This window comes from Lemur catta, chromosome Y, assembly GCF_020740605.2.
Source record: "Lemur catta isolate mLemCat1 chromosome Y, mLemCat1.pri, whole genome shotgun sequence".
Taxonomy (NCBI): Eukaryota; Metazoa; Chordata; class Mammalia; order Primates; family Lemuridae; genus Lemur; species Lemur catta.
This window is the reverse complement of record NC_059156.1, coordinates 2936889-2951172: the sequence shown is the minus strand read 5'-3', so window position 1 is coordinate 2951172 and position 14284 is coordinate 2936889. Positions and strand designations below refer to the sequence as shown.

The 14284-nt window shown below is 39.4% G+C and overlaps 1 protein-coding gene across 2 annotated transcripts in view; it reads right to left on the bottom strand.

Annotated features, from left to right (window-relative positions):
• LOC123629050 (F-box-like/WD repeat-containing protein TBL1X) overlaps positions 1-14284 on the bottom strand; it is a 1209717-nt gene that overhangs the window by 1057229 nt on the left and 138204 nt on the right. The gene's annotated exons all lie outside the window — the stretch shown is intronic.

Genomic DNA, 14284 nt, shown 5'->3' with positions numbered 1-14284 from the left:
GGGTTGTTTTTCCCCCTCTGCTACCTTGATTCCCCTCTATTTGAAAACTATTTTGAGTATTCTAATGACAATATGATTATGTGCATAAGCCCAATAAAATCTGCTTTCTCTTTACAGTAGAATACAACTGAAAAAAATGGTTATATTGCCAAGAGTTTGACTAAACTGTCATATTTTAAAAATATGCAGAACATGCCTAACTTCAAGGGTTCTCAGCCTCACAGTAGGCAAATAAAAGTTAACATCTCTCCTGGCAGGCCTAGGATCCTTAAGACTGCGAGTAAAATCTGAAATCTTTCTGGTTTGGCTTTCTAGCCTAAAGGAGTTTTTAATCTGAGATTCCCACATGATCATTGTAGAAGAAAAATGTTGTTTCTAAAAGGAAACAACAACAACAACAACTATGATACACCTGTTACTAGATTGTAACTCTGTGCATTGCTTTTAAGTTCTTTTTTATCTACCTATAGACTAGACTAGGTCCTAAATTTGTCTACATTCCTCTAACCCAACTTTGTTCCACACAGTTACTGAAATGGGAACTACTCTGTTCCAGAAGGCTTAGAAGCTGCAAGTAAATAAGGATTACCAAAAAAACTCTCATGCCTGATATATGAGCCACACTGAAAGTTCACCAAACCACCAAATGCTACAAACAGAGACGTTTAAACTACAAAAAAACATGAGAGGTTGATGTTTTCCACACTGTAGAGTTTTTCCTAAGCCATCAGTACAAGACTCCATATCATTAATGGGATTCTCACCTCCCCTCAATGCTACCTTTTCCATTCGACAGGATAATACTATAATTAAAATTTCACAGTCAATAACTACTATAGGTAACTTGGCAAAACCTGATACAAGAAATCCCCTTAGTGTAGCTGGTGGACAACTTTGAAAACATCCCTAACACAACTTTTTGTTCAAATTATGCTGGTGGTCCCTTTTATAAAGTTGGCATTCTCTGCTTTCATATACAAAATAATCAGAAAGTCTACTCAGTGGCTACAACAGCCTCACCCAGCTTCCCCTGGAGTCTTTTGACCTGTTTAGTTTGTTGCCCGTGGGCTTGGGCTCCTAGTTAAAACCATTACAAAAACTAAATTTATTATCTCATTATTAGTAATTATTTTTATATGATAATTTTTAAACTTTGTTCTTATTATCTCTCTAATCTTTGTAAAGCCAACTCTCCTCCCTAACAAGGTAACATTAGCTCAGCGCCTGGAGATAACTGCTGATGCTTATGGACTATTCTGCAAGCGTGGGCTAATAGTCCACGTCATCTCCTATGATAATAATGCCTTATTCTGGAATACCTCCTGAAGGACCTGCCTGTGGCTGTTTTAAAGTTAACTTATATATATTTTTTAATATACAGAGTAGTACATTCTAAAATAATATGATAAAAAGCATAGCATAGTTCAATATATAAACCCATACACAGTCATTTATTATCATTGTCCAGTATTATGTATGTACATAACTATATGAGCTATACTTTTGTATGACTGGAACCGCAGTAGATTTGTTTTCCCCAGCATCACCACAAACTCATGAGGAAGGCATTGGTTGCACCATGACCTTATGATGGCTACATGTCAGTGGGCAATAGGAATTTTTCAGCTCCCTTATAATCTTACGGGACGGCTGTCTGTTCCACATGCAGTCTGCCACTGACGTTTCAGTCATTATGTGAGCACCTCACTGTATTTCCTGAGCAAACTCAATAAAATGACAACAAAACCAAAAAGCCTTTCATAGAACAGTTGCAGAATGTTTGTTTTAAGCCAGCGGTCCCCAGCCTTTTTGGCACCAAGGACCGGTTTCACGGAAGACAATTTTCCCATGGACAGGGTGGAAGGGGAGGAATGGTTTTAGGATGATTCAAGCACATTACATTTATTGTGCAGGCAAACCTCTCTGCTAGTGATAATCTGTATTTGCAGCCGCTCCCCAGTGCCAGCATCACCACCTCAGCTCCACCTCAGATCATCAGGCACTGGATTCTCATAAGGGCCCGCAGCCTAGATCCCTCACATGCGCAGTTTGCAGTAGGGTTCCGGCTCCGTGAGAACCTAATGCCCCCTCCCTCCCCGCCATCTAACAGGAGGCAAAGCTTATGTGGTGATGCCAGTGACGAGGAGTGGCTGTAAATACAGATGGAGCTTCCCTAACTGGCCTGACGCTCACCTCCTGCTATTCGGTGGGGTTCCTAACAGGCCACGGTACTGGTCCGCAGACCAGGCCGGGGTTGGGGAGCACAGTTTTAAGCCAACCAGCATGTCACGAAGGCTGAACTCACATCCAATAACTTCTCTTAAATTATATTGGTAACTTAATTGTCTCCCTTTCCACTTCTTTGAAAAAGTAAAAGTGTTCTCTAAATAATTCAGGGTATTAAGTTTGGGGAAAAGCACTGATTTTACAGCCCGTGTTTTACAGAAATACCTGTGTTCATATACTCACTATCTACAATTGCACTGCCTACCATTGAAGAGACCGTGGATAATTCCTTCATCTCCCTAACATCGATTTTCTAAGTGTGAAATAAGCATAATGGTTACTCTCCAGAACTTGTGCAAGGATTTTAAAAGCATAACTTATATAAAATGCCTAATTCTGAGAAAGCTTCTGAGAAGTCAGTTATATGAAGTCAGTAGCAACACCTAGCAGAGAACCGAAGCAATGCACCCTATACCCTTCTCTATTAGTAAGAAGGACTATGAGTATATTACACAATCATACACTTTCAGAAGTTCCTGTTTGTTGTTATTAGCTTATATGTCCAAAAGTCTCTGGCTTCTGCTTCTGGCAGAGGGCACACCTGGGTCTCTGAAGGACTCCTGCTAAAGAACAACTGTGTCCTTGATAGGAGTTCAGATGCACTGTTGTGTCTCCAAGAGCAGGATTTCAAAGACACCATTTTGTGCCCACTCTTGCTATTAATGCTTCTATTCAGCAGTACTGTACTGGAACAACATTGTACTGACATGCTCTTCAGCTGCCATCACAGAAATTTCTATTTAGCTTCAGAAGTTTTTTCAATCATTCTTCCTTAGAGAAGTCCTCTGACTCCTTAAATTGCCATTTTTATAAGCCCTCATGCTTCTCCTTCAAATAACTTACCACTGAGACTACTGTGTGTACATGTATACTTTGTGTGTATATGTAATTATCGTTAGACTGTAACCTACAATGGCCAGAAAGTTCACTTATATCTGCTGCCTTTCAGGTTTGATTGGTTCAGATGTCAATCAATATTTTAAAGTAATAAACACAAAAATGAAAATAATTTGCCCCCACACACTTAGAACACCACACAGCCGCCATAAGAAGGGCATAAAGCTTTGGATGGCTATGTTAAATTAGCATTTTTCCATGCACTAAGAAAAGCGACATGCAAAGTATGCTGATGATGACCAAATGAGAGAAGAACAGAAGAGAAAAACTTGATCCCCAGCCTGGTTTCATGTGAGAAATAAAACCCTCCCCGACATCCCCAAACTCAGCCTCGACACTGAGAACTGACACCACACCTTACTGTCCACATTAACATGCATCTGTGCTATTCTGCAATCTTTACTAGTGAGACTTTATCTTTCCAGGAGCCTCCTGCTGAGGTAAGTGGTTAGATTGTTCATTACAGAAATTTCCAGAAAGACTCATCAACTCTTGAAGGAAAAACATCAGCAGGTGCAGTTTGCACACTCAGACTCTTTGAATCCATTGCCTCAAGATGGTTGCCTTGCTGTTTCTACCAATCCTGGGCAGCTGCATTGTGATCCTTACCTAATCCCGACAAAGCCACCCTTGGCCCCTCTGCCTCCCCAACCCCCTGCATTGGAAGACTCATCTTAAACCAAACTATAAATTCTCAATAGATTCTGACCTTACCTTCTCTTACCTTACTCTTACACAATGTGAAAGTTCTATGAGGTGGTGTCCCCCTTACTCTGTGGTGAGAAATGAGGTCAGATTTTTCCTATCTCCAGGTGTGTGTTGGTGACATTTAGAGGTATAATTTGGGTAACATTGTGGGAGCCAGATTTCCACACATGTAAGCCACAAAATGACTGACACAATTAATACACAGGTAAAGACGTACATCTGGTTTAAATTTGGGCAGCATTGCATCAACTGAACTCCTCTTACCAGCTAAGACACAGTTTACTAAATATATTCTGGAGGAGGCTTTGAAAACATCTTTCCCTACAGTATCTAAGGGAGTAAGGGTTCAGGACATGCTACACCAAAATATGGCACCTTGGTATTTTAGAAAACATCAGAAGCAGGTCGTAAGACCCTTGTTCTAGAAGGGTCCTTCCTATACCCAAAGGAAAGGAGCTGGCAACACAAGAGAGGCCCAGAAGACTCTAAACACAGGGTTGTTGCTGAATTCCCCCCAGTTTATTCCCAGTAGATCAGACTACCTTTGTTTAACCATACTTCCACACAGCCCTCTGCTCTTCATCAAACCTAAGCATAAAAATGCACAGGTTTCCCTGTCTCTTTGTTCTTCATTTCTGAAGGCTCATGTCTTCATTATCAGCCTGTCTTTTGTCATAGGGTGTCACCCATGAACCTTGCAATGGGTGAGGAAGAGATATTAGTATTACTTTTTCTCCTGTACAGAGAATAAAAATCCTCTTAGTATAAGATTTGGAAAAATGCCAAGAGTTCATCTCACAGAACAATCATAACATATATGACAACCAGTAATAATAAAGAGTTATTTAGGCTGGGTGAGGTACTTCATGTCTGTAATCCTGGCATTCTGAGGCTGAGCTAGGAGCACTGCCTGAAGCCAGAAGTTGGAGACCAGCCGACTCCTGGCCTCAAGCAAAGAGAGATCCCTCACTCTACAAAAAAAAACCAGAAAAATTAGCGAGACGCTGTTGCACACACTTGTAGTCACTGCCACTCAGGAGGCTGATGCCGGGGGAATCACTCGGGCCCAGGACTTTGAGATTGCAATGAGCTATGATGACACCACTGCACTCCAGCCTGGGGGACAGAGTGAGACACTGTCTCCAAAAACAAAACAAAAAAGTCATGTGACTCAAATTCATACCGGGACGTGCACAGGATTGCCTGAAGACTTCCACATCCTTACTTTATTGTAGAAACTTTAAATGGAGCATGAAAGCACCGCAGATGAGCCTAATTATGCTTCTATTTTATCCAACAACTTTTCATGTTCTTCATCCATATGTAGCTCCTTTGTTACCTACACAAGATTTGAGAACACATAACTTTGCCAAAAAGCAAAAAGGAGTTGCTAAGAGAACATTAGAAAAAGACGAATAAGAAGCCTGATTTATTTTAAAAGCTTCTAATATTAAATACCTCCTGGCTGGTCTAAATTAAGGGAAAAAGTAATAAAGCAATTGTAAGTAATACTAGAAATGAGAAATTAGTTATAGCCAAATCTGTAACTAAGATGAGGGGGATTAAAAATTAATGATAAGGGATTTATAATTATCATTTATAACAATCAAAATTTTTTAAAAATTAAAAATAAGTATTGTTTTAACAACAAAATGCAAACTACCAACCATCACAGAAGAGATCAGACAGATAAAAGAGTTACCACTTTTTAGTTACCAGAGTCTGATGATTGTTTTGGCCCCTCTCTAGTCAAATTTTAAACAAGATATAATTGCCAGGTAATATAAAAATATAAGAAGTCGATAATTCCTCAGATTCTCCCATCGATGTTGTCAGATACCTGCTGCAGTTTTCAGTATAAAGTGTATTTTACAAACAAGCAACGTTTTTTAGCTGGTAAGATGTTAAAGCCATTGTCATTCAAACAAGACCAAAACAGGGACACATGTTATAACCATTGCTATTACATTATTGTTTTGAAGGATGAGGCGTTAAAAAAATGCAATTACAAGTCCAAAATTGGAAAAGTGCTTGTGAAATGTATGGTAGCTAAAGGGTAGCCTCTCTCAAATATAAATCACTAAAAGGAAAACATTTATTTTTCAGCAAAACAAATGGGAGATATTCTTGAGTTGATCAAGCATTTGTACACTTAACAAAATATTTCAAAAACATTAAAAACAAAATGAGAGCAGTCTCTGATCTTAATGCAACAAAGTGAGAAAAAGATAATGTATGCGAGAGTACAACAGAACACTTCCATGAGATATCTTTGAAAACTGTTTCTTAAAATAGTTTTTGGTCAAACAGCTGCTGGCTCACTAGAGAAGGAGGAGTATAGTTGACCTTGGACAGAAAGGAACAGAAGGGAGAGCCTAGAAAAGATCAAAAGCGACCTTCATATTATAGAAAGGAATAAACTAACACATGCAGTATCTGAGCGATTAGAGGAACTAAAAAGAGTATCTCAAATTTGTGCTGAAAGGAGTGATGTTACCTGTTTGCATCACGGTAGAAAGGACGATTGTATATGTAATGAGCTTTCTGTTTGCATATCTGAGGCATGGGTAGCAGAGATGTAATACTATCAGTTACAATTGATATGGGGGAATTCTTCAGGCTATGCCAAAATTCTCCCTAAGATTAAAACTTGGTTTTTAGAGACAATTTCCTATATTTTGGAAAAATCAAAATAATGCATTAAAAGAAAGAAAATGTTCAGCTGAAGTTAGAGAAGAAAAACAAGCAGCATTATTTTGAAGTTGTAAACTAAATCCGGTATACACGTATTTCTAAAATCCATTTGTTCAGGTACTTATCCCCACACCCATTGATTAGATAACACCTGGGAAGGAGATGCTGATGAAATTGATCACGTTTAAGTGAATCAGATTCTAGATGATTTATCTGATTAAAATCTTGGAACAGTGGAACCTAGCAATTAAAGAGCTGGGCATTAATTTGTACACAGCCGTACAACAACAACAACAACAACAACAACAACAACTGCTCAAAGTGACATCTGATTCCAAAGATCCAGAAGGAATTATGTTAGGTTTTTTTTTTTTTTTTTTTCCTTTTGAGACAGAGTCTTGCTCGATTGCCTGGGCTAGAGTTCCCTGGCCTCAACCTAGCTCAAAGCAGCCTCAAACTCCCGGGCTCAGGCGATCATCCCTCCTTGGCCTCCCAGAGTCCTGGGATTACAGGTGTGAGCCACCGTGCCCGGCCAGGTTATATACCTATGGGTTCATCCCCAGCCAATCAATACACCCAGTTGCCTAGCCGTTTCCCCACCAAACTATCTGTAAACCTCCTCCCTTTTATTTTCACCTGGGCTAGAGTACTGTGGCATCAGCCTAGCTCGCAGCAATCTCAAACTCCTAGGCTCAAGCAATCCTCCTGCCTCAGCCTCCCAAGTTGCTGGGACTATAGGCCTGCACCACCAAGCCCGGCTAATTTTTCTGTTTTTAGTAGAGACAGGGTCTTGCTCTTGCCCAGGCTGGTCTGGAACTCCTGAGCTCAAGCCATCCTCCTCCCTCAGCGTCCCAGGGTGCTGGGATTACAGGCGAGAGCCACCATGCCCCGCCTAGGTTAGATATTAATAACAGTTTTTAAAATCCTAAATTTAGAATTACACTGTTACATCTTTTCATTTACTTGATAGTGTCCTTTGACAAAGGTTTTTAATTTTGCTGTTTTGCATTTTGTTTACTTTTTTTTTATTGCTTGTGTCTTAGTGTCGAATCTATCATTAGGCTTCAACAGCTCATAGGCACTCTGAAGAGGAAATGGACACATAGGACACATAAGTGAACTCAGATTAGCAAACTACATGTAGTGTAACATCTGGGGAGTAGTTTATGACCTCGTATATTTGTATTTTGATGGGAATGTTTTGAGATAAAATAAGAGCAAATGAATGGAGTAATAGAGTCATGTAATTTTTGTTGTATTCATTCCTTAGTTTGAAGATACACCAAATCACACTTTGTGAAGAGAAAAAATATAAATTACTGGCAAAAAATTTTTCAGTTTTTCAATTTTAATTGCCTATACAGCGCTTGCATTCACCATAGAAATTAAGTTAGGTGTATTTAACCGCTGAGAACAAAATATATAGTTTACCTTAAATGCAACGAATTTTTTTTGAATAATAGAAATTACGATTCTTCAATTCCTATTTCTTTTTACTGTAATTTGAAAAGAATTTTTTTTGAATAATAGAAATTACTATTCTTCAATTCCTATTCCTTTTTATTGTAATTTGAAAAGAAACCAGGGTCCGTGTTAAAGTAATGTTGAAACTAATGTCTTTTGAGCTATTTTCTAACACCACTGGAAGATAAAATGAGTCTGTTAGTTTGGCAACCTTTGTTCTTAGTGAATCCCATTCAGACTTAATGTTGACAGGACCATTTCACTTCCAACCGCTTAAGATCGCTTGTGGGCCTGACTGAGGCAAAAATATTTAACAACTGCTGAGACACAGACATAAATGAATGTGAAAGGTTGTAGTCATATAACACAACAGTGCTTTGACTTACTATCTACTGAATTTGGGGGATGAGAACGATGTCTCAGGAATTGGGGTCTCCTAGGAGCCCAGGGGAGCATATGTTTAACCTCTGGTATAAAGGCCCAATCTTGGAAGAACTGTGAATGAAGTCCTTGGGCATAGTGACAGAATATTAGACCTGAATGAGAGATTAAAATGAATTGAAACATCAAAAATTCACTGAAAGAAATATTAGGTAAATTATCAATATCATATTACACAGGTAAATTGAATCTTCCCTCCCTCCCTACCCCTATTTTTGCATTCAAAGATTGTTACTTTAAAGAAAGACCAGTGTCTTTTTCTTTTTTTTTAAAAAAGTGGATTGCCACTACAATTTCTTTCTCTAAACCTGGAGGTATTTTTGCCCATTTCACTGATTGAAGCATAGGAGAAATATTTCAAGAATCTAACACATGCTATGTACTATCCTAGAAGGTGTAGATCAAAAGCAATACAATCTCTTTTTATTTAAACTTTATTGACCACCAGTTGCCCAAGTGAGGGTCCCCACTTCCCCTTTATCTAATGACATGCATGCATAATATGTGAGGTCCTTTTTTTTTTTTTTCCCCAGAAACAGGGCCTCACTCTTTCTGTTACCCAAGCAGCCCTGAACTCCTGGGCTCCCAAGTAGCTGGTACTACAGGCGTGAACCACCACACACGGCTCTTTTTACCCTTTGCCCTTTTTAAAAAATATGTGTTTCTAAATATAGGTACATAAGAGCATAAACTTCACCATTTTAAGTGTAGAATTCAGCAGCACTGTGAAAGGAAGGCAGTGGAAGCTGACCACTGCAAGAGTATTTTGTTCCAGAATGCCGTTCTGCAAACTACCTACCTCACTGCAGAATGTACTTGCTGATGCTGCAAACAAAAATCACTGCCATTTGAGAGAAACTGAATTTCTTCCCCCAAACCTCTGAATCAAGGACTTCTGCTAGAAACCAGTGAGTGTTATGCTAATCTTTAACCACCAATCAAAATCATCGGTTAAGAATGAGCCCATGACTACTAACTTCCTCTTATTTCCTTAAAAAACCCTGCCCCCAAATAGCTGTTTGGGACACAATTTCACACGCTTCTGGAAATCTGTGTTCCTCAAATTGCAACCTGAAAACTGCCAGTAAATTTCCTTATTTGGAATTCAGTCTCTGCGACACTTGGTTGGTAGTACATTCACCACGTTGTGCAACCATCACCTCTATCTAGTTCCACAACATATTACCGCCCCAAAAGGGAAAGCCTGCACCCATTTGTTGTTGCTCCCAGTGGTCTCTCCCAGCCAGTCTTTGGCAACCACTAATCTGCTTCCTGTTTCTACGTATTTGCATTTGCTAGGTGTTGGGGTATCGCATGCAAACGGAATCACTGAGTCCTTGGCTTCCTGTGTGTCTGATTTTTCCAAGCAGCATAATGTTTTCATGGTTCACCTATGTTGTAGCACGTGTCACTTTTTGCTTTCTTTGTGTCAGATTTGGAACTGGTATATATTTTTTCTCATATATTAAGCAATTTCCAGTTTTAGAACATCGGTTTTTGAGTATGAGTGTAATTTAAGGATTTGATTCTAAATTAAGGTACATTTTGAATTGAGGCAAATAACAATATATTTCCATTTTATTTGTATCCTTGGATACTAAACTTTATTAGATGACTAGGATATGAATTATGGATTTCATATTTATCTTTTGCCTGCATACAGTTAATTTGTTTTTCAGTTTCTAATGTTAACTTACTATAACATTTGCTGGATAAACCACATTTGATTATGCAAATTATTTCTATACACTTCGGGATCCTTATTTTATTTTCTTAGGAATTTTGGCATCACTCTTACTCAGTCTTGGTGAGACTTTATCTGTGTTAATAGGCTGTGTCCTGTGCAACCTACAGATGTTACTGCCATTTTGTTAATATGGCTTTAAGACTTGTACAGGGGAGGGACTTTCCTCCTATTGAATTTCATCAAAGATGTCTTAGAACATAATTTCCCAAATCTGACTTCACGATTTTTTTGAGGATGTTGTTCACTTCTTTCACTTGGTAAGCCATGACCACCTAATTTTGTAGTAGGGTGGAGTAAAATGTAAACATTGATAAATTGGTGGCTCTAATTCATTAGCTGTGGATAGAAATTTAATTGATATTTGTAAGAGATTGTTTTTTAAGTCGCTAGTCATGTGAAAGTGAAGAAGAGAATGACTTAAAAAGTTTATCACTGTACAGTGTATCCTCCCTCCCCCCAAGTAGTTCCTTTATAGCCTATCTTAATACTTCCCTGGAATTGTTTGAGATCCAAGGTCCTCTGTTTTTCTTTTAAGGAAACATATTTAAAAAACAGAATAACAGTCGTTCCAGAAATTGGCCATTAAATAGTTGTCGGGATATATTAGTCTTCTGATACTTTATTGTTAGCATAGACAATAGCCTGGAATTCCCAATTATTTGGCAGTCAAAATTTACAAGGAATATCCAGTTACTCTTTAAGTAGAAGTGAAGAAACAACAAAAATGTTTACTATAAATTCAATAAACAGTGGTGTGTGTGGTATGCTTAACAGAAGTAGGTTCTCTTTAAGCTTTTTTTTTTCAGCTTATTATCTTTAAGCTTTTGTTACTTACCTCAGAGGTATTGATAATGATTAAAAAAAAGCTCGTTAGTATCTCCTTTTGCTGTATCCTCATCCTTTGATGTAAAGGAACACAAAATAATGTGCGATACAGTCGGTCTTGCACTTTTAAGGAGAATAGTAGGAACGTCAGGGCGGCGGATTAGAAGCAGAGCAAGTACGCAGCATTTTGCTTGAGAATGGATAGGTTGCTAGAGTGCTAGCTCGTGGTGGATTCGCTGGGGTGCAGTTGGGGGGGGGCGTGTTGGGGCGGAGAAACGAGTATTTTATTACAAAAGTTAAGGCAACAAAGTCTCTGGCAGAAATAAGCTTTGGACAGTAGAATATGTTCCTGAACTCTTGCCCCTTCCCTTTTAAAGGTGCAGTCATATGCTTCCACTATGTTCAGAGTATTGAACAGCAGTGACTACAGTCCAGCCGCACAGCAACCGAATACCCTCGCTTTCGGGAAAAACTCTTCCTTCTTTTGCACTGACAAGCCCAGCTTGAATTATCAGCGTGAAAGGGGAGGAAACTGTGAAGGGAGCGGACAGGACCGGGTCAAGCGACCCATGAACGCATTCATGGTCTGGTCTCGCGATCAGAGGCGCAAGATGGCTCTGGAGAATCCTCAAATGCAAAACTCAGAGATTAGCAAGCGGCTGGGCTACCAGTGGAGAACGCTCACAGAAGCCGAAAAATCGCCATTCTTCCAGGAGGCACAGAGACTACAGGCCATGCACAGAGAGAAACACCCGGACTATAGGTATCGACCTCGCCGGAAGGCCAAGCGGCTGCAGAAGAGTGGCAGTGTAGTCTCCCCAGGTCGTTCTTCAATACTGTGCAGCCAAGTGCACGCGGGTGAGAGGATGCACGCCTTCTCATACAGGGACAGCTGTACCAAGGCCACACATTCAGGAATGCAGGACCAGCTATTGCCCACGAACGCAGCCAGCTCGCCTCTCGGAGCCAGCTCGCCGCTGCAACAGGCGCGCCACAGCAGTTCGACAAACCTGCGTGACAGTCGGTTAACATTGGCTATGCAGAGCTTCGCAGACGCTCCCTTTTACCTTAATAATGTACAGCACTGACTTTCTCACGTTTGGTCCCGATATTGATTTCCTTTCTTCTGCCAACAAAGGCCTTCTTCATCTTAACTTTACTAGTGTTCCATCTTTAATTTCAGAACAAGGTGGGTAAATATGTTTAACATAGAAAGAGGACATTCAGAAGTGATTCCACCTATGTTTGGTGTTAACAGAGGGCCGCCTTGATAAGAAAGGACACTGCTCTTTATTTTAAACAGCATGCTGAGAGACAGACACGAAAAATCATGCTATGGGGGAAAAATAATGTTGCGCTTTGATGGAAAGCTTATGTGCCCTGTAAAGCAGTCCTTTCTACAAGGTACGTTCATTGCTCTCTCAGCTACTTTATGTGCCTCTGTGAGTTCTAGATATCTAATGAATGGATATGTAAGCTCTGTCAAACTTGTTTGGTAGTTTTTATTGTCTCCCTTGCTCTCTGTGGAGAAACCAGTTTTTCCTCCATTTACCAATCAATTCCTTTGCTCCACCAGAGTCTGTGTGCTTTGACATTGACTTTGAACCAAGTGTAACATCTCTCTGCTAAAATGACATCTTTAATCCGCTTCATTTCTGTGTCTGTGTGAGACTGGTTGTTTTGCCTGTGTTCCGAGAATTTCCTTGTAACAGTGGCGATCTATTCGTTTTCTTGGCTCACTAACTTTTAAGTTTATGGAATAAAAAGTAGAAGAGAGTGTTGAGAACACGAACAATTCAGACTAAGAGGGTGGGAGGAGGGGGGCTGGGGACCCAATCTGGTTAATTTGATGAGCTTTCAATGAAAATTTAAACCACAGATGCCATGAAATTTGCATAAAACCTGAAATAGAAAACTGGCAATTTACAAAGAGAGCCATCACTTTTTACAGTAAAAATAATTTTTTTTCACCAAACTGCCATTTATTTAGCTTTCCTTCCTTCCAAGACCAAGCTGATGTCTAAACAAGCATCAAAATCCAAAGTTCATTAACATCAGTATGAGTTTCAGTAAGGTGAACACTACAATGATATACAACTACATTCTAATAACTCAATGCCCAAGAGCCCTGCAAAACAATTGTGAAGGCCCAGGATTATCACAGTATGCAGATGCACTAGGAAAATCATCACCTACTTAGTCTCCTTCATTTTGGTGGGTTTAACATGAGAAAAATTATCCACGCTACAAGGCGAGATTTCATTTTACAGCTGTAGTAACCAAATACATAAAAACTTGAATCTGTCCCAACAGCTTCTCAAAGATTTTTCCCACAATGTCAGAGGCAAAAATTACAAAATCTTGCAAATGTACAGTTAATAGGACCCTGGTGGACACTAGCTTAAAAAAATACACGCTCTGTAAGACACTGAAGGCTTGATTTTAGCTTCTGCACTGTTCCTGTTAATAGCAATGTCTAATTAAAACATCTGTAAAATACCGGATAGTTTTAATTTTACATAAAATTTCCAAAACAACTGTTACACACTATAATAGATATCGGCAACGAATAGGTTATTAATGGAAATATTATTGTAAATGAAAACCAGGTTCTAAATTTAAATTAGTCCTCTCTGGCTAATGAGGAGAAAAGAAGTGACCCGTGCTGGGAATACAGTAGAAAATCTAGTTTTCAATATCTGTTGATGCAAATTCACTGTCTCACTTGGGCTAAAGGACAACTGGCTTTGCTGCTTATCTCTTATACTCTGCTTGCCACTTCTGATGGATCTCACAGTTGAACTCCATATTAAAACTGTAGCCCAATGCACCTTTTAATGCATTACTTTATCATGTAAAAACCACCATTCAGCTTTATTCACAGTGTGAATTCCTCCCTTGCCCCCTGTTTTCCAGTGAGGAGATAGCAGAGAACACTCTCCCCTGCAGTTGCTTCTGCCTCTGAGGCCTGCCTAACCTGATGAATATTTTAAAAGAAATGGCACAAAACCTCAGCTTTCCCTTTCTTTGGGCTTCAGTTAATCTTCAGTCACAAAATAAAACAAAAGGGATTAGTGAGGCTTAGTTGCTGGCTGCAATTCAATACCTTTCTTTCTAATTAATGCACAATAAAAGAGGCTTAAAACATGATCACCATTGAGTGGTATGTGTCTGTCAATGCTGGCATTGAGTTAGTAAGGGATTCACTGGGGACAACAAAAA